The sequence below is a fragment of the Fringilla coelebs genome (genome assembly GCF_963513975.1).
Source record: "Fringilla coelebs genome assembly, chromosome: 7".
In the NCBI taxonomy this organism is placed as follows: Eukaryota; Metazoa; Chordata; class Aves; order Passeriformes; family Fringillidae; genus Fringilla; species Fringilla coelebs.
The window spans coordinates 2,121,797-2,148,565 of NC_140035.1; the positions used below are offsets into that span (position 1 = coordinate 2,121,797).

The 26,769-nt window shown below is 41.7% G+C and overlaps 1 protein-coding gene across 3 annotated transcripts in view; it reads right to left on the minus strand.

Annotated features, from left to right (window-relative positions):
- The window catches only part of MBD5 (methyl-CpG binding domain protein 5), a 121,690-nt gene that overhangs the window by 52,658 nt on the left and 42,263 nt on the right, over window positions 1-26,769 (minus strand). For 2 of the 3 annotated variants that reach the window (XM_084209479.1, XM_084209477.1), the window contains exons 2-3: window positions 24,867-24,964; window positions 3,242-3,379 (exon numbers count right to left, since the gene is read on the minus strand). The gene's annotated coding sequence lies outside the window, so the exon portion shown is untranslated. Of the gene's footprint in view, window positions 1-3,237; window positions 3,380-24,866; window positions 24,965-26,769 lie in introns of all 3 variants that reach the window. The other variant, XM_084209478.1, reaches the window with a different exon arrangement.

Here is a 26,769-nt window from a genome sequence, read left to right on the forward strand (position 1 = left end):
ACCTTCCCCTGGTCCAGGTTGCTCCAAACCCCATCCAGCCTGGCCTTGGCTCATTATTCCATATAGGGGAATAATTATTCCCTATCATTACTTATATTCCTTATGATATTTATATTCCTTATCATGATCATGATTCCCTATAGGAGTATAGGGAATGGCTCATTATTCCCTAGCACCTGCCTGCTCCTGAGCCCTTTCCATCCTCCCTGTGCTGCTCCAGAGGCTTGGTGCCTCCAGCACCGATTCCCTGCTGGAATCCCTCTGACCCCAGAGCCCGCCCAGGACTGGAGGCAATTTATTGGATTTTTCCAGGGGTGGAATGGATTGGAGTTCTTAGGGTAAAGGCACATCCCAAAGAGTTAATGGGGACTTTAAACCCTCGGATCCCAAAGCCTGAGGACTCAGCACAGGCACAGTTGGGCATCAAATTCACAAGAATTGGCCATTTCACATTTTTCCCCAAATAAATCTTCATTAAAACCAAAAGCAAAACCAATGATTTTTGAATCCTTCAGCAAATGGGAAGAATTAGTTCTGATTTTCAAATCACCTCTTTGGAATCTCTTTGAAAGCCATTTATCATCACAGTGAAGGTCTGGGTTGTTGTTAAAACCTTCTCCTGGCACAGAAAACCCTGACAGAAAATGGGAATGAAAAATTTCAGATAAACCAAATGACCACCCTGTGACAACAAAACTCACCAAGTGCACTGGCTGTGAAACCAAATACAGAATTTCCCAGGATTATTTAAATGTCTTAATGAAGCTGAGAAGCAAAACCTGCATTTTAGCTTCACTGATTTCATCGGTATCCCGAATTTTACTGAGTTCTCAATTGATCTTCCCAGTTTCAGTGCAAAATTAGAGCCCAGCATTTTGTAAAAATGGGCCTTAATGACTCTTGGTTGTCTCAAACTGCATTTGCCAACCTGGCAGAGCCTTTCAGGAATGGGTTTTTTTTCACATGCAAACTACTTAAAATAAAAATTATTAACTCTGTAAAGTTCTTCCCCAACCAATATGACTTTAGAAATGACACCCTATAAATTATGAATACATATTTAGATTTTCTTAAGCACTGGGGCACTAGAAAACATCAATGTTTAGGCTCTGGAGAGGGTTTACCTGTTTTTAATACCCTGTATGAACAAGGAACATTCAGTCCACAGATATTATTGAATATACAGATATTACTGAATGGAAGTATTTCAAAACACAACCATTTTATGCAGGTTATTCAGATAATTATAATTTATCTTCACAGTAACAAAAAACAGATAGAAAGATGGTATAACCTACCATTAAAGAATTTGCATAAAAATGTATTTTAGATCATAATTCCACTATGGATGTAACATTCTTCATATAAAATTATACATTAATGTTTAAACACATTGGAAGGTATTGATCAGAGACATTTTTATGAAGAATTCCCCATGAGCACAGAATGCTAATCACAGCAACCACTGTAAAACTCTAATTTACTGGAAACAATTCCAAGAGATGGATGAAAGAGCCCAAGAATAAAACCCAAAGTCATAGCAGGGCTTAAAAAATCTGGGTCACATGGTCAGTGCAAAGGACTGGAGGAGCAGCAGGGAAAGGGGCCTCGAGAAACCCACAGCAAGGCACCATAAGAACTCATTTAAATGAATAATCTGATTTTGAATTTATCAAAATAGATAGCAACAATAAATTAATGATGAAATTATCTGTACTGAGCATATGGAAATGGACTTCCACAGCAACTACAGAATTTTTTTGATTCCATACACAGCCCTAACAATAAACTTCCCAAAAAGTTGCAGGAATCCAGTGGTGACTTTATTTCTGGGGGAGACACATCTGATTTTTCAGAGCCTTTTGCTGTCTCCTTCCTTTGTGAGCTTCCTATTTACATAACAAATCTGTGCTAACAGATTAAAAAAATCCTGTCCCCATCTAATCTCTCCAGATACAAACAATATTCTTACAACTACAGTATCTGGAGGATCTAAAATTAAAGATATTTTTTATGAGTAAACATAAAAAATACCAAAATCTGTTTTTCCTGTAAGAGCAACAAACTGAACTTTTTAATTGTGTGCTGTCACAAATGAGTAAAAAAGAGGGTGGCAGTCAGCCAGCTCTCTTTTTACTTTAGCTGGGTTTTAAATGCATTTCTTCGAAATCAAACAACTTGATTATTGGCTGTTTCTTATGCTATTTTCCTCATTTACTCTGTGGCATAACTGAAAACCTCTCCTCCAAACCAGTTAATTCCAAATTAGAGCCATGAGCTCCATGCTGGAAAATAACAGCAGCAGCTTTTGTTTGGGAGCATCCAGTTCTGTCTGATTTTCTTTACAGTATTTGTTATTTTGTCAAGGGAAAAAGTCACACAAAATTATATTTATTAAATGGCATGGTTTGTCATTTCAGAGAAATCAGAGAACCCCAGACTGGTTTGGGTGGGAAGGTGTGGGAATCAGAAAAACAGAAACTTCCAGAGACACTGAAGAGTTTGATCTACAACCTTAGATTGATATAAAAATACAATACACAGACATTAGGCAGCAAAGTCATAAACTTATGTTTCTATAGCTGTAAGAAAAAATATACCTTCAGTGGGAAACTATTGCTAAGATGGTGAAGGGTTTTTAATGTAGGGGTGTGGTTGTATAGACAATTACAGTAATTGTAATTACAATCAAGTAAGCTAAGAGTTTAGGAGTTGTAATAGAAGTATAGATATGTGTGTATATATATATATATACACATACATATACACAGTTGTAATAGAAGTATAGATATGTGTGTATATATATATACACACACATATACACAGTTGTAATAGAAGATATGTGTGTAAATATATACATATATATATATGTGTGTGTGTGTGTGTGTGTGTGTACAAAAGTAAGAAAATTGAATGAAAATATCCAGAATGAAGTAAAAATAAGTAAAAGTAGTAAGTTAAAAAACCAAAATACACCTTGTAACAACTGTTTATTGAGCTGGAAAGTTCTGGATTACCTTGCAACAAAAAAACCTTATAACTCCTTTAAACTATAACCAACTTCTCTAAAATCCCACAACCTCTAAGACTACAACAAGAGCAGGAAGGGACACAAATCCCATCCCCCCCAGCCCTGCCATGGGGACACCTTCCCCTGTGCCAGGCTGCTCCAAGCCCTGGATGCTCCAGGGAATGGGAATCCCCCAATTCAGAAAGAAAAGCAGAGAGGGAACTCACCCACCTGAAATCAGGAAGACTGGTGGGTGTAATCCTTTAGGATTTGGTGCTTCTGGGAACTTTTGGGAAGAATTAGAGAAGTGCTGTTTCTTCAAGTCTTTGTGGTTTTTTGCCCGTTTTGTTGTGATAAAGCCTCTTCTTCCTGCAATAAAATACATGCTGTACCACTGGGAGATTTGCAGAAATGGAAATTGTTCCTAAATTCCCTCTGGAAGGATCTCTGACTTCACTGCCCATGCACACAGAACCAGGAGAGCTCCCCACAGTCCAGGTCTGGCCAAATCCTCCCTCCTTTACACTTGTAGAGAACTGAGGGCTGCAAAAACAGAGTCCACACAGCTGGAGAATGGAGGAAAGGACTTTAAAAAGAGACATGCTTGAGAGGATCCACCACAAAATTTCAGAGAACTAAAATAGCAGAAAGACGCCCAGTTTTGTTTATTTATACACACATCTCTTTTTATATACACTCACACACATGGACATTTCTATAAATTAATATAACAGCCCCCAAAGTAGTTTAGAACCCTTGAAAGTAGGTCACAGACTTTTTTTTTCCCCCAAATGCCTTGTAGATTTTCCCCCTAAACCAGATTTTCCCCCTAAACCAAGCAGAATTCTGTGACTTGAGCAAGTGATGGCAAATCATGACCTCGGTCTAAGCACGGCATTATATTTAATTTTATTCCTATAAGCAGCATAAAAAGTGGGTGAAAATACACATTATATACATGATTATGCTTGGAGTAAGTACAGGGCTCACAGGATTTTCAGGTTTTCCCAATTCAGACTCAATTCAGGTCTGGCCTAAATCAGGGCTCTGCTGTCTGCTCAGCACAAAGCCTGAAAACTCCAATTTTTTTTCTCCATTTTCCTGGAGTTTGAGGAGGGAATTCCTGAAGTGCAGTCCCTCCCTCTGTCAGAGGGCACAACTCATGCCTGTGCTCCTGCTCCCTGAGTCCCTCCTGGATCAGCCCAGGATTTGTGTATTTCCCTGGATTAGTCTTAACCCAGATCCTCCCCTAATCCCCGTGGCTGCAGGAATGCTTGGGCTGCTCCAGCAAGGGGTGGCACATGGACAGCAAGGAGAAATTCCAAGGGGAAAGAGCAGCAGGCACTTGGAGAAATCCAGGATGTTTGCTCTTTTTCTTTCTGAAAATCTTTTCTGTGTTCATGGGAACATCTCAGGGTATTTGTGGTTTAAATAAAAATAACGTTTATTTATTTACAGCTTCCTAATTCTAAATTTTAACTCTTACAACGCCAAAGAGCAAGGGAAATGTCTTTAAAAAATCTGAATATCTGACTATTGTTGGCAACAATAATCTTGCTTCCATACTGATTAGAATTCCCATCTATTATCTGAGTATTTGCTCGACACGGTATCTGGAGAAAATGAAGTTAAAGCAGAACAGATGGCAGAAGGAAAAGAAGAAGCAGCTATCCCACCTTCCAAGGCTACCTTTGCAGGAACATATGGCCTTTCCTGGGCCTGTGTATGACAACAAGTTGGCCAGATGAACAGAACTTCAAAAATGAACTGTAACTGCCTAACAACACCATGGACCACGTGAACAACACGAGAGCTCAAAGAAACACCAAAAACCAGGCAGGTCTTCCTGAGAGTGAATTCAGCAATCAGCTGGAAGGCCAACAAACTATCACATCTCTTTGAATTCCCTGCTACATTGTTATAAATATAACACACTGCTGTATTTCCTTTATGTATGTGATATATACATGAGGCTAAGGTACTGACATGCTTGCTTTCCAAATGTGATATATAGATATAAGGAACATTTTTCAAAAGTTTGGCAATGCTGTCATTTGAGTGACTGTTGCTTTGAGCACACAAGGTGTAAGAAGGGTTTTTGTGTCTCCAGTTACAGGAAAAAAAAAAAAAAGGAGTTTTAATTTGCAAGAGGAAAAAAATCAGACATCATTTCAGTCAATATTTCAATCCTCTAAATTCTGAGTAGCTGATACCTCTCCCTGCAGGTAGGACATTCTCCACTTCACATACTCAAGATTTAAACCTGTAAAGGCTGGAGAATAAAGGTCTCTCCAACAATCACACATCCCAATTTATTTTGGTTTTCTCAAAACATCTTTGAATTAAATCTGATGAATAATTTACAAATTATTTTCATTCATCTGTAACACAGCACTTTGAAAACTTGATTTGTTTCTCTCAGTCCCTTTGCATACCTGGTGTACAAGCACTGCTGTTTTCTGGCTCACAATGGAAATGTAATCAACTTTTCTCCTTCACTGATCTTTAATTTAATATAGAGATAACTGAGAAACTGATGAGAGCTAAGAAGATAAATAATTTGAGGTCTGTATAATGCCAATGTGTCTTTCCTCCTATTTCTCCTATTTTGCTAAAAGTACAAAAGAAGTTAGTGAAAAAACTCAAAAAACCCAACAAAACAGTTGTTACTATTCCATATTACAAATAATTGATTTTTTTTAACCCCAGAATCTCAGAATGTTTGGATCAGAAGGGACCTGAAATCCCATCCAGCCCCATCCCCTTCCCCAGGGCCAGGATCCTCAGGTTCTCTCTTTAGGTGTCTCTACCTCAGCCTTATCAGAGGACATAGAAATATCCCCCAAAAAGTGAAGACATCTGGAAAAACAACCCAAAGAGGAGAAGCAATTGTCACATTTGTCTCCCAGCCCAGTGTCCATTCTTTCCTCCTGCCCCTCCTGCTGCTCCTGTTCTCCCACACTGCTGGTGACACCTTGAGAGGCTGCCCTGGAGCAGGGGCTGGACAGAGTCCCAGGATAAAGCAGGGATTTATCCAAAGGATCCTCCATGGATCCACCTGGGGCAGCACCAGAGCCCAGCCAGGGCTGCACCCAAGATGACCCAAAATGGCCCCAAAATGCCCAGCCGGGCACGGGGTCTCTCCCTGGGATCAGCTCTGCTCCATTTGCACCTTGCAGTTCATTGTCCCATCCCAGCTTCAGCCCCTGCAGTCCCACCCTGCTTGTTTTTCTCTCTCCAGCCCACGGGGTTTGTGCTCCTGGCCTGAGATTTGGCTCATTTGTCCTTGGTCCCTGTGGCACTCACATTCTCTGAAAAAATCCCTTCTCTCAGGATTTTTTTCCTGGCAAGCTGAGAAGCCTCAGAGAAAAGGGAAACAATTCTTCTCTCATTTGCTTCTCCTGTGCTGTGCTCATGTGGAATGTGTTTGGAGATTGTTCACCCACGGGTGATTGTTCCATTGGGTTCTGCTGGAAGCTGTTTTCACTCCTTGGCCAATTGGGACCAGGCTGTGTTGGGACTCTGGAAAGAGTCACAAGTTTTCATTATTTGCATTTTAGCATTCAGAAAGTATCCATTCTGTGTTCTTTAGTATAGATTAGTATTCTTTAATATAATGTAGTATCATAAAGTAATAAATTAGCCTTCTGAGAACCTGGAGTCAGATCCATCATTCCTGCCTTCCTTGGGGCTTTCCCTGCAAATACAGGAGATCCCAGCTGGAGCAGGAATTGTTTTGTCTCCCTGCTCTGTGCAGAGCTCAGCAGCGCTGAATGTGAAGCTCAGAGCTGCACACTAAAGCAGCACAGAGCCTGAAACACAGAAAAGCCAAACCTGAGGCATCAGTGGGACACTTCCTCCATAGCAAACTTTAACTCAACCCACCAGAGTATCTTCATTTCTATCCCTGACTCAGATTATTTCATATAAATACATTTGTGTTGACCCCAAGATCAGAACTTTTCCCATTTCCCCACAACTCCACCAAGACCTGGATGAACACACCCACAGCAAGAGGAGAAGAAAAGGATACCTGGACTTCCAGAGGAATGTCTTCTCTCAAAGCCCCAAACTCATCAGGAGAGAGGAAATTTCATGCAGCAAGCACACCAACAGTTTATATTTTTGCCTCATGACACTTTATCATCACATAATAAAGTGCCTTCTTTTAGACATGACATTATGCCGTTGTTTAAACTTTAATCCTCCCCAAGAAAATAACATAAACTTCTCTAAACTCTGTTACTTTTTACTTCAAAATTCTTGGCACAAATCTCCATAACTGGCAAATCTTGATTATTTTAAACCTCTTGCAGGGCAGATGCTGCCATGGAGCAGAGAGGAGACTGCTCTGGATTCAGGCTCCAACTGAAATTATCCTGAAGCTGGAAAGGCTGAGAAAATTCACAATGAATTTCCACAAAGAAGCAATTCCATCCATCCCAGTTCCATCCCTGTCCTTGTCACTCCACTCCCTCCAAGCAGTTCTTCCAAAGTGACGCTGCTAATTAGCACAACTAATTGTCCAATGCATTGATAAAAGTATCAGGAAATTATCTGAATAATCCCCAGGCCCAGGGCTCCTACAGCAGAATTCAGTTTCTGGAATTCTGATTCTATTCTGGCTCAGGTTAATGGATGGTTCCCCAGTGAGTTTAACAGAATTCACACTGGATCACTCCTGAGTCTATATTTATATTAAAATGCCCTACTATTTCAATCTGTTTGATCATTTTAAAAATATCTGTCTTATTTATTCAGAAATACAGCTCAAAATTCTATCAAAATTTAGCCCAGGATTGAAAGAGTTTTCAGAAAGGTTTGAGAGATTTTATAAAGTCTGGTTTTAAGGTATGGAACCAAATAATCAAATATTTCTCTGATTTTTAGAAATATATATCAAAGCAGCACTAAGGCCAAAGAGAAATACTAAATATTATTAATGACAAATGTACCAAATGTCACAGGGGAAAAGCACAGTAAAAAAAAAGGATTTAAAGTGTCAAGGTGTTTGACAGCAAATCAGCAACAGGAATAACTAAATTCCAGATTTTTAAAGTTAAATGGAAGGATATTCACATCAGCAGAGCACACAGAGGAAGAGGCTCTGAGAACAAGACTTTCAGTAGCAGTCAACAGATAACTTGGTTAAACCTAAATTGGCTTTTTTATTTCATTATTTTATATTAAGTTCTCTCTATGACCAAAAAATTCCCCTTTCTAGTTAAAGGAAGTTCTAATATACAAGAAGTTGTACCATTTTAATTGCTTTGCTTAAGTTAGCTTAATAACTAAATAAAATTAATTTAATAATGAACATAATTAGATTAATAACAATAATAATAATTTAATAATTAAAATATAAGCACAATAACATTACAGCATTATCATTTTGTATGGCTCTAAGAACAGTGAACTGCAAAATGTCCATTTAATAACTGAATTTTTCCTCCTTCACAGAAACCACAATTAAAGTGTCCCAGTTCCTTCATTCTCAGCCTGTTTTTTACACTTTCTGGCTTCAGGTGTAATGAGAAATGAAGTTTCTGACCCCTGGAGCTTTTGTTTCCTTTCCTGTACCTGCAAACTCCCCTAATTCAAAGGTCTGGCAGGAAGGGGTTAAGGGGAGCTTCCAGATGAGAGACTCCATTTCTCAAGGAGAGTCTGAGACAGAGAGAAAAACTTGAAATTCCTCCAGAATTGATGCTTAGTTTGGTGGTTTGTTTTTTTTTTTTTTTTTTTTTTTTTTTTTTTTTTTTTTTTTGTTAGGGTTGGGATTAAATGTGTGAGATTGTATCTTTCATTTGGATTTAGACGTTTATTAGTTTTTATTTATATTATAGTTTTATAGTTCTATAGTATTTTATGTTAACAAACTAAAAAATGGAGTTGTACTTTTTTAATAAGGTTTTTTAAGGATAAATTGTTTAATTAAGAAATTATACTTAAATTATTTTTATTTTTAACTTAATAATTTGTGGTTGGTAATGTGGACTTCTTAATTTAATTATATAATACTATTTAAACCTATGAAGAAGAAGGTGAAGAAGAAGGATTCATTTTTGTTTAAAACCTTTTATTTTGTTTTAGACATATATGACTACATTTTGAAACTTTAAATGTAAAGTTTTCTACTATGTGATATTACATATTTCTATTTAAATGACATACACATAATTTTAGTTTTATTACCTAATTTTGGAAGTTTTTTCAACGCCTTTAGGTTAAATGTGATCTGCCAGGACCTTATGAGGCAGGAACACTGGGAATGTCACCCAAGCATTGGGATCTGTCTCCCACACCAGAAATACAACATCTGGACATGGCTTCACCCTGAAACTTCTCCCTTACCTTATGACTCCTGTGAGCTGCTCCTCCTCCAATCAGCCCCTCCTGTGTTTCAGTATTTTTGGGCTCTGTTTTTGGAGCAGATCCAAACCAAGCCCAATTTAAAGGATCTGAATGGTCCTATCACTTTCAAAAATTCAAGGCTGAAAGTAATTCCACAGACAAAGAACTTGGTGGGATTTTAAAAGCACCTTTCAAGGGATGGAAGTGCTGTGCCAGGGGAGAAAATTTCATTCTGCTTTGTTGGAATGTGTGAATGTGCAAAAGTGGCCACCAAACCTAAACAAAATGGGACCTAAAATAACCTCAAACTGGAATTCTATTTTTGCCCCCTCTTTGGATGAATGTGATCAGCAAGTGTGAGGAGCAGGAACTTCATCTGAGCAACCAAAGTCTAAGGGAATGCCAGCAAGATGTGGTTTTTTGCATAAAGACCAAATGAAGCCATTCTGTAAATGGCACCAGAGCACAGAAAATGCCCATTTTAGCTCCTGCTCAGTTGCAGAGAACAGATGGAAACATTTCGTTTGGACAACAAGAATTATTCCTTGATAATTCAGCATTTCTCCCTAATATCAAGATAGCCTGAAAACCAGAAAGAGCATCTTTAATTTTCCATGAAGTGAGATCTGTGCACCTGTTGGGGCCCTTTTAACATTATTAGTGATCAGATTTTATATCAGTTGAGTTTCCTGCTCCGTGGCATCATCCAAGGCTTTTAGCAGCCTCATAATATATAATAGAAAATATATAATATAAAATATAAGAGAGATAATATTATAGATAAATAATTTTAATGATGATGATGATGATGATTATTATTATTATTATTAGTTATTGTTATTTGGATATTTTCCATTAGCAGCTTCAAATAACAGTGCCCAGGTCCTTGCAGGTAAAAGTGAACTGGTACTAAGTAGAAGGACTGAATTAGTAAAACTCAAGTAAGGTTACAAAGAGTCAACACAAGGCAGATACAAGCTCCTGAATGATTTATTTTCTGAACTATAACCATGTTCTCTGCTAAAACACCAGAATTAAGAATCTGCTGGTGCAGGCAGATGCTCATTTTTGCACACTAGGGCTTCACTACAAAGTGGTGTAAACTTACTCAGGGTAAGAATTTATCCTAAAACACACATGAAAATGTCTTGGACACACCAAATAATGTGGCTTTTAGGGCTGCAGGTCAGCCCAACTGAGCACATGATGGTGAACACAGGAGGGTACAAAAGTTTGTTCCTCAGCACCTTCAAGTATTTTAGGCAGCAGAAAAAAATGAGCAGCTTAAACCAAGGTTTTTCCCTAACAGAGTTTTGGTTTGTTTGTCCAAAGAAACATTAAATACAGAAAATATGAATTCACCTGAAATAACACTGTACTCCCACATTCCCCAAATTATCATCCAGGGCTATTATTGCACCTATTTAACAAAATAATTCACATCAGTGGCTCTCCCCACTCGATGGAACCACCTCACTTTGTGGCACAATTAATGGGACAGCACAAACATCCCTTCTGCTTTATTAATTGAATTAATTGTCTTGGTGCAAACCCCAAACCCACAACAAGCTCTAAATTTGCTGCAACCACACCCTGAATGGGCTTTGTAAAACCAGTCTCAAAGCTGGCACAGGGTGCCCAGAGCAGCTGTGGCTGCCCCTGTGCTGGAGCCCTGGCTCCTGCTGGGAATTTCAGACTTTCTGTGCTGGCAGGCACTGACCCCCAGGAGAACACTGCACTGACCTGAGGCACTGGAGAAGCTTCCAGAATGGAATGATGGAACTGGGATTGTGGGTGTGGAGTTTGGATAGAAGTGTGTGATATCACAGGGAGGGAAACTCAGAGTTTAAAATACAGGAATGGATATAGGGCTAGATGGAGGGTTTAGAGGGAATGGATATAGGGCTAGATGGAGGGTTCTTTCTAGATTTAGGTGGTTTTGTGTCATTGGATAAAAAAGTCCACATTACAAGACATGAATAGTTAGCTATGGAGTTAAAAGTAAAAAAATTCAGGTGTCATTTTTTAACGAAACAGTTTATCCTTAAAAGTCCTTCTAGAGAGAGAGATACAGCTCCACCTTGTTAGAGTGAAGTGCTGTAGAACTCTCCCTCTGTGAGACAATGATATAAATAAGAACTAATAAACACCTGAGTCCAAACAAAAAATATCCTCTCACCATTTAATCCCAACCTTAACAAAAAAGAAACAAAAGAATCAACATTAGTGGTGTGAGGGTTCCCTGGATCCCTGGCAGTGCCCAAAGGCCAGGCTGGAAGGGGCTTGGAGCAACCTGGGACAGTGAAAGGTGTCCCTGCCAGAATTGGGATGGATTGGGATGAGCTTTAAGGTTCTCCCAACCCAAACCATCCTGGGATTCCATGAATTTCTGTACAATTCTGCACAATTTCTGCACCTCTGGACAAATTCTGCCAGTAAGTTTGATAAAAATCCACTTTTGTAGCTCATTTTCCAGCTGCTCTTTCTGAATACAGAAGACATAAAACCAATAAAGAGGAACAGAATCTTGTTTTAAACATTTACTTTCAAATTTTTGTGAGATCAGCAACAGGAGATGATTTGGGAAGGGCCATGGATGTAACCAGGGGTGTGGAGTCATCCTGAGGAACAGATCCAACACACCTGCAGAGTAAGGATTTTCCCTGCCCAAAATGATTGCACACACGGGCAAGGACTTGAGAGAAGATTCTGGAGAAGCTGAGCCAAACTGAAAAGTCTCTTCGCACAGAATTGAAAATTGGTTTTAAAATTTCCCACTCTTCAAGAGTAACACTCTAAAAAACTTAATCCATGAAGCTTTTTGGAACTCCAGCAAGAGAATTTAACACGTTGTGCTGCTCTGAAGTTGAGGTCACACATTCTGCCATCATGTTGTGCATGAATTTTGATTTCCCTCACATTATGGTATTTGTCATTCATGGAATCATCTCAGGTTAAGGCAAATGGTGAAATGTTGCATCAGGTTGTATTTTAATGGCTGCAGTTGAGGATTTCAGGTATTTTGTACTGTTGCAAAGGCAACATGTGTACATTTACATGCAGTGACTGCTGTATCCAAGGAAAAGCCACTCAGTGATTTACAGCCACAGCACTCAAGCACAATTATCAGCTTTGAAACCCATCAATTTGATTTTTTTTTTCCCCTTTCTTTCTTGCTTTTAGCTGGCACTAGCACAAGGAGTTCTGGCATAGACTGCTTTCAGTTTGTACACATTTCAAACCAGCGTTGATTTCCTGGGACAGAGGATTCAGAATTGCCACGTTCCCTTTAACTGAGCAGGATTTGCAATAGTAAAAGATTTCTTGTATTTTTAACTGTTGGGCTTCCAGCACTCAAAGCAAGGCTCATCCTCTTTCCATTAAAAAGTGATTTTTTCTTTCTCAAACCATGGACAATCTAACAGGGCCAATGTGACTTATTTCCTCTTTTTAAATTTAATAAAGTGCCAGGGATATAACTTAACTCTAGGCTTAGTTTTTGTCCTTTGGAAGGGACAAAAAGGAACAAGCATCCCATTTATTTTTGGTAGCTTTTGCTGTTACATCAACACAATTTAACACATTCTTCTATTTTTTAGGCAAAAAGTCATATTGCTGCTCAGGTGCATTCCCAGCGATGCCAGAGAACTTTCTGGAATGTGAATTGTGAAGTTACCAGCTACTAAAGTTCTTTCTGGAAGTGTTTTCTGGCACACTGCAAATCCTGGTGTTTTTAACCACTGAATGAGTTTTCCCAGTGGTTCCCTCAAGGATGACTCCTCCTGGAAAATCACCTTGGCATCTTCCCTGGGAGGGTGGGCAGGGGTTGGGCTGGGATTGCCACAGCAGCTGGGGCTGCCCCTGGATCCTGGCAGTGCCCAAGGCCAGGCTGGATGGGGCTGGAGCAGCCTGGGGCAGTGGGAGGTGTCCCTGCCATGGATTGGGATGATTCCATGTCCCTTCCACCCCAAGCCATTCCATGATGCCACGGCAATCTGGGATGGGGAGCTTTGGGATTCCCTGCCCACCCCCTCCCAAACACCCAGACAGAACTTCCCAGGGAAGGGAAACCTCCTGGGGAGCCAGCAGGCAGCAGCACAGCTCAGGGTGACCCCAAGGGATTCAGGGACATGAGGAAAGCTCTGCTCCCCCCTCCCAAACCCCTGAAGCTGTTTTTGGACTGCTTCTGGTGAAACAACAGCAGCAAAGCCAAAGGCCTTCAGTCCTGTACCCCTGCCAGAATCCCCCCAGAGGTACCACATGTGACACCTACTGAAAGCTGCTCAAAAATTCAATCACCCTCATCAGGCAGCCAGCCCTCCCACTCTTTATTAGGTGTTAGGAAATGTCAAAAGAAAAAAACATCCAGGCCCTGGAGGTCACCAACCTCTGCATCTGAACCAAACCATGCCTTTGAGTGAAAAAGAGATAAAATCCAAGTTTTTCTAACGTTCAAAGGGTGCCTTGAAGGTGTCAGAGGTGTTCAGCTGTTTTAGTGCATTTTCTTTAGAAGCACAGCTCAGGTTTTGGGGTTATTGTATTATTTACTTTCTAGTCTTGAAAGCATCAACTCAGCATTCTGAGCTTTCAGAAATATTCTGTTTTCTTCTACTGTCAGCCCTTGAGCTGCTGTGGACCAGGACAAACTCCAGATCCATTTGGACAAATCCAGATGTGCCACAGGTTGTCCCACCACTGACTTTTGTCGGCCAAACCCTGAATTTAGTAATTTATTAAACTTAAATCATCAAATTGCAGATATTACATCAAGATCCACTGATAGAAGAATTCATTCTTATTTTCTCTAGACCTTCACAAGAAAACCTCATCAGAAACACCTTCAATACTTCTCCAAAATCTTTATTTTTTACCTTTTTTGGAGCTATAGAATCATGGAAATGAACAACAGGGATGGCTTCAGCATTGATAGTGTTTCTAGATGAGTTCAAGGGCAGGCAAGAAGAAATGTAACTGGTTTGGAATCTGTGTCCTAGAGCTCATCTTGCAAAACCTGATGCAGAGTTACCAAATGTCTGAAAAGCAGAAGAAGGGTCAGGTATTGGGATGAGAATGCAGGAATGGAACATTGACATTCAGGAATGGAGCACTGAAATTCAGGAACAGAACACTGAAATTCAGGAATGGAACACTGATATTCAGGAATGGAACAATGAAATTTAGGAATGGAGCAATGAAATTTAGGAATGGAGCAATGAAATTTAGGAATGGAGCAATGAAATTCAGGGATGGAACACTGAAATTTAGGAATGGAGCAATGAAATTTAGGAATGGAGCAATGAAATTCAGGATAGGACACTGATATTCAGGAACAGAACACTCATATTCAGGAATAGAACACTGAAATTCACCAATGGAATACTGAAACTCAGGAATAGAACACTGATATTCAGGAATGAAGCACTGAAATTCAGGAATGGAACAGTGAAATTCAGGAATGGAGCACTGAAATTTAGGAATGGAGCAATGAAATTCAGGGATGGAACACTGAAATCCAGGAATGGAACACTGACATTCAGGAACAGGACACTGAAATTCAGGAATAGGACACTGAAATTCAGGAATAGGACACTGAAATTCAGGAAGAGGACACTGAAATTCAGGAATGGAGCACTGAAATTCAGGAATAGGACACTGAAATTCAGGAATGGAGCACTGAAATTCAGGAATAGGATACTGAAATTCAGGAATGGAACTGTGAAATTCACGAATGGAACAGTGAAATTCAGTCATTACAGAGCTGTGTTTGTGATTCTGTGATTTGGGCACATAACTGAAATGCTTTTTCAGCTCTGCCATCAAGAATCAGGAGTCCAGGATTCAGCAATTCCAGCTGGACAATCCTCAATCTGTCTGCTTTAAAATCACCTTTTATTCCATAACTAAATCACATTTAGTTCACTGCTAGAACACACAGTTTAATCCTAGATTTGTATTTTGTAAATTCCTATTTCCACCTAAACAAATAATTTGCCATTGTGTCAGTCCAGCAGATCTTTTGTATGTTGTGGTTTGGGGCTTTTTTCTTCCCTTTTGAAAATTGTTTTTAAAATTTGCCACTCTTCAAGAGTAACACTCTAAAAAACTAAAAAAAAATCAATGAAGCTTTTTGGAACTACAGCGAGAATATCTGCCATTATTGTAGGTAATCCATGAACTGGAATCTAAGCTAGAATTTACTCCAAGGAGCACAGCCCTGCTATTCCAACAAGAAGGAAGAGTTTCTAATCCCTGCAAGCTCTCCTTGCCCCCCTTCCCTTCATCCCACTTTTCAAGTTCACTCCCCAGGCTGAGGGGCTAAACTGCTTTCAGCTTCTTACATCCTTCTGGATTTAGGGATTGATCACACAGGGGGAAGCCAGACCCTTCTTTCCTTGCAGGCAGCAATGTAATCCCCCTGACCTGAACCCAAAAATCACTTATGGCTTTAGCTCTTCCTCCAGGATTTCTCCCCAGTGGGAGAGGACAGACTGTGCTGGAATTCTGTCACTGCAGTGCAGGCTCTGAATCCACAGCAATGCCACTTGATGTCCCTCACAATTTGGTGTGTAACTATTTCTTTGGGACAGCACAAGCCTTACCTTAACAAATGTTTCAGCCTCTGAAAAAACCTCTGTTTAAAACTTGCCACATGGTGTCTATCAGTAATTTAGGGGATAAAAACCAAGGCACATCAGGAGTGCAGCTACAAACACAGCACTTCATAAATCAAATTTGTGCCACAGAGCCAGAGCAGGAGGACTCTGGGCTGTGCTCCTCAGCTCCCTGCTTGGGAGAGCAGTTCCACAATGCCTTGCACAAACTTTTCCCAACTGGATTCATTTTTCCTTTCTGCAAGGAGGAGAGGAGAGGAGAGGAGAGGAGAGGAGAGGAGAGGAGAGGAGAGGAGAGGAGAGGAGAGGAGAGGAGAGGAGAGGAGAGGAGAGGAGAGGAGAGGAGAGGAGAGGAGAGGAGAGGAGAGGAGAGGAGAGGAGAGGAGAGGAGAGGAGAGGAGAGGAGAGGAGAGGAGAGGAGAGGAGAGGAGAGGAGAGGAGAGGAGAGGAGAGGAGAGGAGAGGAGAGGAGAGGAGAGGAGAGGAGAGGAGAGGAGAGGAGAGGAGAGGAGAGGAGAGGAGAGGAGAGGAGAGGAGAGGAGAGGAGAGGAGAGGAGAGGAGAGGAGAGGAGAGGAGAGGAGAGGAGAGGAGAGGAGAGGAGAGGAGAGGAGAGGAGAGGAGAGGAGAGGAGAGGAGAGGAGAGGAGAGGAGAGGAGAGGAGAGGAGAGGAGAGGAGAGGAGAGGAGAGGAGAGGAGAGGAGAGGAGAGGAGAGGAGAGGAGAGGAGAGGAGAGGAGAGGAGAGGAGAGGAGAGGAGAGGAGAGGAGAGGAGAGGAGAGGAGAGGAGAGGAGAGGAGAGGAGAGGAGAGGAGAGGAGAGGAGAGGAGAGGAGAGGAGAGGAGAGGAGAGGAGAGGAGAGGAGAGGGGCAGAAGGAATAATGGACTGCAACAACAAGAAGCAAAAATACAGTTAGGCAGGATTTACTATGTATAAAACACAGAAAATAACTCAGTCCAGATCACAGAATAGTTAAAGTTAGAAAAGATTTCTAAGATCATCCAGATGAAAGGCAGAGGAGGAGGAATTTTATATAAAGTGCATTTTGTTGCTATTATGAGTAATTAATATGGAAGCAGCTTTCTGGGGGCTGTGCTGAACTCACAGTCAGTCCCAGGCTGTGAAACAAGATCAGGGAGCTGTGAGCAGGGCCTGTGAAAGGTGATAGCCTGGGAGCTGGAAGGCAGGGAACAGCCACTGGGCTGGCTGCTGAAATCCACAGAGTCCCACAGGGGATGGGCTTGGAAGATCATCCAGTGCCACCCCCTGCCATGGCAGGGACACCTTCCACTGTCCCAAGGTGATCCCAGCCCTGTCCAGCCTGGCCTGGGGCACTGCCAGGGATCCAGGGGCAGCCACAGCTGCTCTGGGCACCTGTGCCAGGGCCTGCCCACCCTGCCAGCCAGGAATTCCCAGTTCCCAATCTCCCATCCATCCCTGCCCTCTGGCACTGGGAGCCATTTCCTGTGTCCTGTCCCTCCATGCCTTGTCCCCAGTCCCTCTCCAGCTCTCTGGAGCCCTTTTAGGAACTGGAAAGTCACCCCAGAGCCCTTCCTTACTCTCCCTTGGATGCCTAGAAAAGCAAAAGAACCTGTCTGGGGCAGGAAATCAAACCCTGCAGGGAGCAGATGCAGAGATGCCAGACACAACCACGCCAGCCATGCCCTCGTTCCCATCTTCAGTCCAGGAAAGGTTTCCCAGAAAGTATTCCTGGCTTGAAGGATTTTCTCATGGATGAGCCACACTCCCCTCTTCACAAAGGTACTTGAATATTGATGCCTCAGGTTTTAACTTTTCTATTTTTCAGACTCTGTGCTGCTTTAGTGTAAAAGGGATCATGTGTAAGGGATGCTGAGCTCTGCACAGAGCAGGGAGACAAAACAATTCCTGCTCCAGCTGGGCACCAAGGACAAATGAGCCAAATCTCAGGCCAGGAGCACAAACCCCGTGGGCTGGAGAGAGAAAAACAAGCAGGGTGGGACTGCAGGGGCTGAAGCTGGGATGGGACAATGAACTGCAAGGTGCAAATGGAGCAGAGCTGATCCCAGGGAGAGACCCCGTGCCCGGCCGGGCATTTTGGGGCCATTTTGGTTCATCTTGGGTGCAGCCCTGGCTGGGCTCTGGTGCTGCCCCAGGTGGGTCCATGGAGGAGATCCTTTGGATAAATCCCTGCTTTATTCTGGGACTCTGCCCAGCCCCTGCTCCAGGGCAGCCTGCACAAGGCATCACTGTAACTCTGGGCATCAATCCTGGGCTCCCAGAGTCTGTTTTTCCAGGGATCAGGTTTGTGATTCCCATCTCCTGCTCTGGGCTCATCAGCCTGTCCTTATCCCTGTCCCTGCAGCTGCAGCCAGGCTGGTCCTTCATAATTATAAACCATCTTTAAGTGGAATTTTAGCTCCACATTCCTGCAGCCCAAATCAAAACTATTCATGGAGAATGTGTAATTTTGTATTTTAAATATGTTTAGATGGGACCATCATGATAATCTGAGGGCATTGGCCCTCCTGCAGAAACATCTGTGTCAAAGCAGGGACTTGTCCCCTTCTCTGGTCTATTTTTAAAAACTTGAAATGTATTTTAGATTTTAGATCATCAAGGAAATGCAATTTAAGACAAATCAGAAAAATCAGTTTTATATATGGACCAGTTCATAATCATAATTTCCACTGAAAAGGCACTAGAAAAAAACCTTTTAAGTACTAAGAAAGAGAAAAACCAACTGAATTATGGAAAAACATTTGGTGGGAACCCTCAGATTTTATACCCTCGTGCTCAGGAAGGTGCCTGGCTCACCTTTAAACCCTCCCAATCCTTTCCAAGAGGAGACTTTGTAAAAGAGCTGGATTTTACAGGATTGGAGGGCTGCAGAACAGAGCTACCCACAGGACTTCCTGACATGGAAAAATCAGCCAAATATTGATAATATGGCTTTACTGGTTTTAAGTAGCCTGATTAGGAGTTTTTAATCACCTGAATCAGGGATTTGCTAACTTGCTCCCCTGGAAGATAAAAGTTTTGTGGTTTCCAGTGAGTTTTGAAGTGCCCTTTACAGGAACAAAGCTCTTTCTCTCCCATCACCAGTTCCCAAGCACTGTTTTCCAAGGATCACAATCAACTGAGCAATAAATATTACCCTGCTGAAGGCATGTGCACATCATTCTGGTACAGCACTCAGAGGCAGTTTACTCAGCCCTCTGCTCTTGAAGTGCTATTATCAGGCAGGATGGTGTAAAGAACCCCAGCTGAAGGCTGTGTGTGCTGGGGATACATTGAATTCCATCCTCTGAGAATACAATATCAACTGCAAGCTGCTCCATGAGAACTTCATTGAACACAAAGAGGATCCTCCAGTCGGAACACCCACGTGTCAGACTATTCCTGAGTGCCATTGTGCCTCCTGTCACCTGCTCATTTGCCTGCAGGATCTGTCCTCTGCAAATGTCACTTGCTGCCACTCAAATGTTAAAGTTGTGCTGCAGATAAAAAGAAAACTTAAGGGGAAAAAAAAATAATAAATATATATATAGGTCTGAACCAGCATAAATGTCTGCACTGGCAAAGGTATAAAAGGTCCAAATAAGAATTAGCAGCATAAAAAAATGGTGTTGAAATTATCTTGGGGAGGTTAAATATACATTATAATACCTATAATATTGATGATTTTCCTTTGTTGCCTTTTATTGAAGGGGCTTCCTGATGAACCATTTATTGTCAAACCCCACAGAGATTCACCAGTGAACTCCCATTTATGTGGTACAGAAACAAGAGCATTTTGTTTTCTAACATCTAAACAGCAAGCACCTCAAATAGATTCCTGCTGCCATGGAAAATTCACTGGGATCTGTGTCCTGAGCTTTAGTTCCTGGATTAAGGACTGATCAAAGAAGAGGAGATACTTTAATTTTTGATGAGTTTTTCAACAGAAACTTGAGTTCATCTTCCCTTTCCCTAAATTCAGCTGCTTCGCCCCCACTCTCAGAATGGCACCAATAAAGTGAGGGTGGACTTGGGCTGGGTTAATGGTTGGACTCTGGCACCTCAAAGGCCTTTTCCAACCCAAATGCTTCCTTGATTCTCTGATGAAACCTCCAAGAAATGTGATGAATCCTTTGAAGTGATCCAGACTTACTTTGGGAGGCTGAGCCAAAGCCAACTGTGGCAATTACTGCCCCACCTTGGTGAGAATCTGCACCTGACAGGAATATTTTTCAGGAATGTGGTAAAAAAATAATAATAACCCTTTTTGTATTCAGCTCTGGAGGATCACCACAGGTTTGGAGAGGAAGAGAAGCTCCTTTCTTCAGAAACTTGCTGTGTTTGACTTTATAAGCATCCCTGGTTTTAATTTTCAAGCATTTCCCTGCACTGGGATCCTTCTAGGGAAAGGCCAGTTGAGAATCTCAAAACTGATGATGCCTTCCTAAAGCACTTCCACACATTTTTCACCATGATCATGAATTGATCCAAGGATGGGAACTGACAGGGAGGGGAAAAGAAAACAAAAGTGAAACACCAAATGAAAAAAGAATCCCTTCACAACCTTTCAGGCCACCTTCATGTAAAAAAGGGAAACTTTTTTTAGGTTTTCATTAACAGCTACATTTTAAATTTGCTGCATCTGAGCTTCCTTTTTTTTTTTTTTTTCTTCCCAGAAAGAATTATTAAAACAATTTCAGGAAAACCTAAGGATGGAGATATGTAACATTTTCTACCACCACAGACTGAAATAATCCAAATCCTCAACCTTTTCTGGAGATATCCCAAGAACCTCAAAACTTTCTGGAGGTATCCAGGTTCCTGAAGTCATAGGAAGCCAATCTTTAGCTTTGCTAAGAAAAATTAACTGTTAAAAAAAATTAACTATAACAATTTTGCTATTCTGTTATGAATTTTAAAGAGAGATGCACTACAGGACTAAAAACTTTTGCATTACTTAAACATTTAACTTGGAAATTACAACCAAATCTCTGAGCTTGATTAATTTGGTTACAATAAAAGAAGTGTTGGGAACATTTCCTTTTGTTCAGGGTGCCTGCTGCTCCAATTTTTCAAAATGAAAAGCCTTTGTAGTTGGTTTTATTTACAATATCTGTGTAAGGAAAAATTCAAAATGCCAGCCCATAATTCAGTTTCAGAAGGAGCAGCTGGAAGAGAAATGGGGATCATGGAAAACAAACTTCTTGCAAAAACTTGGCAGAAGTGGCACAAAATTTCTGCTCAGGCAGAGAACAACTTATCAAATCTATTACATTTCAAATGCACTTTGAAAATTTGGCTCCAAAATGCTCCTAAAAATCGTGATATTAAAGAGCAACATTAGCAAAATGTCTTTTATTTTAACCCAAATCCTTAAAATAATTTCTGTAGGAAAAAAAATTCAAATGAAGTAGGTCTCCTTTTATTAAATTTAAGAAGGTAGAACTCGTTTATACCTCGCTTTAGAGAGAGCACCTTGGGATTTCACAAACCTCCAAGCCTTTCATATGGAAAGAAGAGAGAGAGAGACAGAAAATTGATTGTTCTCAGAAAAACATCAGGCCTTCAGAAAAGGGAAGTGGGCTCCAGCTTTTAATGACAATTCAGGAAAAACAGGCTGAGGAGAGAAGTGCTGGGAGCCGAGGCTGACTTAGGATAAGCCAAGCCCAAAGCTTGGGGAGGACAGGGTGGGAGCCCAGAGCAGGGGGAGCACGGCCAAGGCTCTGGAGCCACAGCTGCAGGGGATGGAATCCTGCAGCTCTCAGGGAGCTGGGATGGCTCAGGGCACTGGTGTGTCTGACACCCAGGGCACAGCACCAGCTCCTGCCAGTCCCACCTGGAACTGGCCATGTTGTAAAAGATGGACGGATTCAAACCCCGCTCGTCCTCCCCTTCCCTGCCATTATTGCTGGGTTTGCCCCCAGAACAAGGAAAACCTGGAGCTGCTGCAGGGCTGGAGCCCCTCTGGAGCCAGGCTGGGAGAGCTGGGAATGTTCCCCTGGAGGAGGGAAGGCTCCAGGCAGAGCTCAGAACCCCTGGCAGGGCCTGGAGGGGCTCCAGGAGAGCTGGAGAGGGACTGGGGACAAGGGACAGAGGGACAGGAGCCAGGGAATGGCTCCCAGTGCCAGAGGGCAGGGATGGGTGGGAGATTGGGAACTGGGAATTCCTGGCTGGCAGGGTGGGCAGCCCTGGCACAGAGGAGCTCTGGGGTGAGTCCTGAGGAGGCCACAGAGATGCTCCAAGGACTGGAGATTCTCTCTGGAGACAAAATGCAGCAGAATCATTGTTCCAAAGATCTCCTTTTCTCACCCCTCCCTGCCTTCTCCCCACGGTGTCTCCCAAATCCTGATGCTGGACCAGAGCAGCACATGGAATTGTGGATGATGTCTGGAGAGGGGAAAGATCCAGGCAGAGCTCAGAGCCCCTGGCAGGGCCTGGAGGGGCTCCAGGAGAGCTGCAGAGGGACTGGGGACAAGGGACAGAGGGACAGGAGCCAGGGAATGGCTCCCAGTGCCAGAGGGCAGGGATGGGTGGGAGATTGGGAATTCCTGGCTGGGCTGGGATTCCCAGATTTTCTGTGGCTGCCCCTGGATCCCTGGAGTGTCCCAAGCCAGGCTGGATCAGCCTGGGACAGTGGGAGGTGTCCCTGCCCCAGAACTGGATGAATTTTAATGTCCCTTCCAACCCAAACCAGTGTGAGATTCTCCAAAACCTTGTGCAAGAAAGCACGAATTGTGAATTCCATCTGCAGGGAAAGGCCTGAACATTTCTGAGGAAGGAAGGATTGAACAATTAAAGGCAGCAGATTGCTGGTTAAATTCCATTTATTTAATGGAAGGGTTTCTATAGAGGAAAATTGCAATGTTATCATATAATTAAAGATAATGCACGAGGTCTGAGTGGGTGAGGCAGGGTCAGGAAGGTTTGGGAGTATTGGACTGCACAGGAATGTGGATTCCATCCAGAGTGCCCCTGCTTTTAAAAATAGATCAAATGGAACAGCAGCAGTGGCTGCAATACCTGCACAGCTGTGAGCACTTTAGTGGGGGGAAAAAAAGAGTACAAAATACAAGTTAGGATGCTGAGAATGGGAACTAAACGTTTTCTTGGAGTTCACTGGAGCATCCTGAGGTTTATCCACATGTACATATTAAAACTTTCAGGAAATAACCAGTACAACATGAACTTTACAGAGAAAACTACTTTCCCTGCCCTAGTTTTTCACATAGAAAAAAAGGGTTTTTCAGAACCCAAACAGAGACTTTGATAATTATTCCCCCAAAACATTTGGTTTTCCAAATGGTGTAGATTCCCATTTTAGGTGTAGATTCCCATTTTAGGTGTAGATTCCCACTTTAGAACAAATGGAAACATGCAAAGGTCTGTCCTGGAAGGGAAGAGTGACAACAACACAAATCAACCCCTCAATAAGGCATAAATAACCCCTCTTGTCTTTTAAATGGAAAAGTTTTCCTTCTGAGGGTCAGAAAAATCCCCAAACTAAGGGAAAATGAAAAGGGAAGAGAACTGCCTTCATTTTATTCCTTCATTTTCAAAGACTCCATAAATGACACACTTAATTTGTGTGGGCTAACACAGCACTTCCAAGAATTCTCCATTGATACTGCTTCAAAATAGAGATTAAATATGTGTATATATTATATATGTATAGGAAAATCTGTATTATAAAGCTTTGCAAAATGAGCCCTTTCCCAGCATATCCTGATATGACTAAAAGGAGAAAATTAATTACAAACACTGAGCAAACTTGGTATTTAAATCAGTTTTAACTGTGCTGCAGCAGAGCACCACCTGGGCCTCAGCATCCTAAGAACAGCAGAGGTTGTGTTCCTCAAATTCCCACCTCCTAAGAGCCATCCAAGGTTCAGATTTCAGAATTAAGGAACTTATCCATGAATTTATCCCTGCCCTTACTCAAGAGCATTTTTGAGGCTTCACTTTGAAAAGCCTCAGCTCGAGTTGGTGCCTCCAGAAGTTCAAAACTGAAGCTGAAGCCTCATTTTGGACCTCTCTGCTAAAGCAAAGAAAAGCAAATATGTAAATTCCCAGTGAATTCAAGTGCCCCATTAGGAGCTCAATTATATTCTGAAATGATGTCTTAATTGGTTTGCTCATAGATGAGCTGTACTGCTAACCAAAAATCTACTGCCATAATCAGCACTAAATTTCAGATATTGCCACACATTAAATTAACAGCAGATAATGAGTGAGAAAATTAGCTCTATTTCCATAATAGAAAAAAAAAAAAGTCCCATATTACCTACGGTGTTTATAGAGAGTTAGTTTGAAAATAGGAAAAAATGATCCATAAACAAAACTCTCCTGAATATCCTCACATTTCTTTGGATCATTTATTGATAATAAATAATACAAGCAGAGAAAATAAATGGCACAGGAAACATCAGATTTGTGCTTTCAATATTTAATGTAAAGAAGTCATACTTCTGAAATTCTATAGAAATTTTCAAGAGATTTACCCCTGTTTTACCCTTTTTTCACCTAATTTTTGTCTTTTTGAGCATAAGCCCCATCCTCAGTTACTCTTTAGATTTTAAGAGAGTGCTGCTTCTCACCAGTACCACAAAAATATTGTAACTGATCTGCAGGTCAAAACACTCATGAGAAAAGAAGAATAAAGAACATTAAGTGCAGGGAAAAAAAAGAGAAGCTAAGGAAGGACAGATATTCCTGTAACTAAAAGGAGGAGAAGAAATTCAGCTCTTTCCATGGATATTTATTATTTTTTACTTCACAATAAATTAAAATTATTATTAAAAAAGGGGTTAAAATTTGCCAGAATGGTCAGACTCCCAAACTTCAGCTGCTGTTCAATTTTGAAGGTCAAAACCAAACTTATTACTTTGAGAGAAATGCATAATGTGGATTATTTGAGTTACCTTTGCTGTCTGAAGGAAACAGATTTCAGAGATCTTGTCTGTAAATGATATAATCTTCAACAGTGCTGCCTCCAGCGACCACCATCCTCAGCAAGGATCTGCACACCAAGAGCAGAGCAGAAAATCAGCCAGGAGAGCTAAACAATGCTTGATTGATTTATTCAAAAGGCACAATTTCATGCAACACGTGAATTTAGGAGCTGCTGTTAAAAATAAAGTCACTACATGGGAAGGGATTGGTCTGCTTGAGGAATATGATAATTACTGTGCATTAGTGTATTTAAAAATACACCTAACGTGGGGAATTCACTGTTATACCAAAATAACAACAGCAAGGGTCCCATGAGTTAAAATTTCAATTCAATGAGATTACAAATTAGCATTGAAATGTGACATATTATAGATTATGAGAAGTTAAACCACCTCCCTGGGCTGAAATTAAAGGTAACTTTAAGACAAGGTCACCATAAATGCCAGTTATGATTTTAAAAAATAAAATTACTCAACAACATAAGCCCAGAGCATAATCTGTTAGTGCTGCTTTCATATCTCAGCACTGAAGCTATGGAAAGATAAACATAAAAAATTCAATCACTAGAAAACTCATCAGGCCCAAAGTTTTTGCCTTGTAAACAATTTTTCTTTTTTACTCAGTCAGTTCCACTTGGTTTAGACTTTCTAAGAGCATGGAGGAACCCAAGTCTAAGGAAAGGAAAACCCTCCTGAGAAAAATCACCTTTCAAACCAACTTCTGCCACAAGCCAGCAAGTCATGGAATCCCTGCAAGGGCACTCTGCTCCTTCTGGAGCTTCCAAAAATGCAAAATCCTCGCAGAGGAAATAACTGCCATCAGTGTCTGGAATAGAACTGCCCATGGTTCTGCTCCCTCTCCTTCTCACGGAGATCTGAGAAAGGAATTGGCTCTCCCTGCACCTCCAGGCCTGCCCAGCTGAGAATGGAGGGGTCAGCCTGGGGAAAACATTCCAGACCCAAAATGAGCCAGGGAAGCCCTCAAAAGCTGCTGGGCAGGCTCTGGAAGTGACACACAGATTGGTGAGAAACCTCCAGGTATGGTTCAAGGTGGGGCTGAAGGACAGGAGAGGAATGGAAAAAGGTTTTTTACATAATTGAAGGCTCAAGGAAGACCTGGAAGTCACAGAAGTTTCTTTAAAACAGGAGGATAAAAACATCTGGTGATGAGCTCAACATCACTGAACAACCCAAGGCAGACACCAAATGCTGCTGCACTGAGGGCCAAGCATGCCTGGAGGTGGCACTCAGTGACAAGCTGAGGATGGCCACAGCTTGGACTCCGTGACCTTGCAGGGCTTTTCCAACCCCAAATCCACTAAACCCAAACCTTTAAACCCACACCTCGTGCAGCCAAAACCTACAACCCCTCAGAATCAGTGGTAGCTAAGGTTGGAAAAAGCCTCTGAGATCACCAAGTTCAACCAGCACCCCTTTTGGACAGCTCTCTTGGCTTTGGTGTCCTTTATTTGGCCTCTAACCCAACCCCAGCCCAAACCCTAAGACTAGCCCAACAAAGTCCAAGGAATAAACTGGCACAGAAGCCCAGGCAGGAACCAACAAGTGATTCCTTTAATGAGTTCAGCCCAGAAGTTTGGATCAGTGGCTCCAAGGAGGAAAGCCCACCTGCAGAAAACTGGGAAATGGATTGAGAATTGGAGTGAAAAATGGCATTTTAAAAGGAGAACACATAATATGGAGCAGCTCTAGGATGATGATGAAATATTTCATTGTGCCACTTTAAACAGATTTTGTTTGCAGTCTCCAAAGCGGTTCTGAGTCTTCCCTTAAAGTGACTTTGTTCACATAATTTGGTGCTGAGGTTTTCTATCAACTGTGCTTCAAACTTCCCATTCAGTTCTTAATCTCCCCA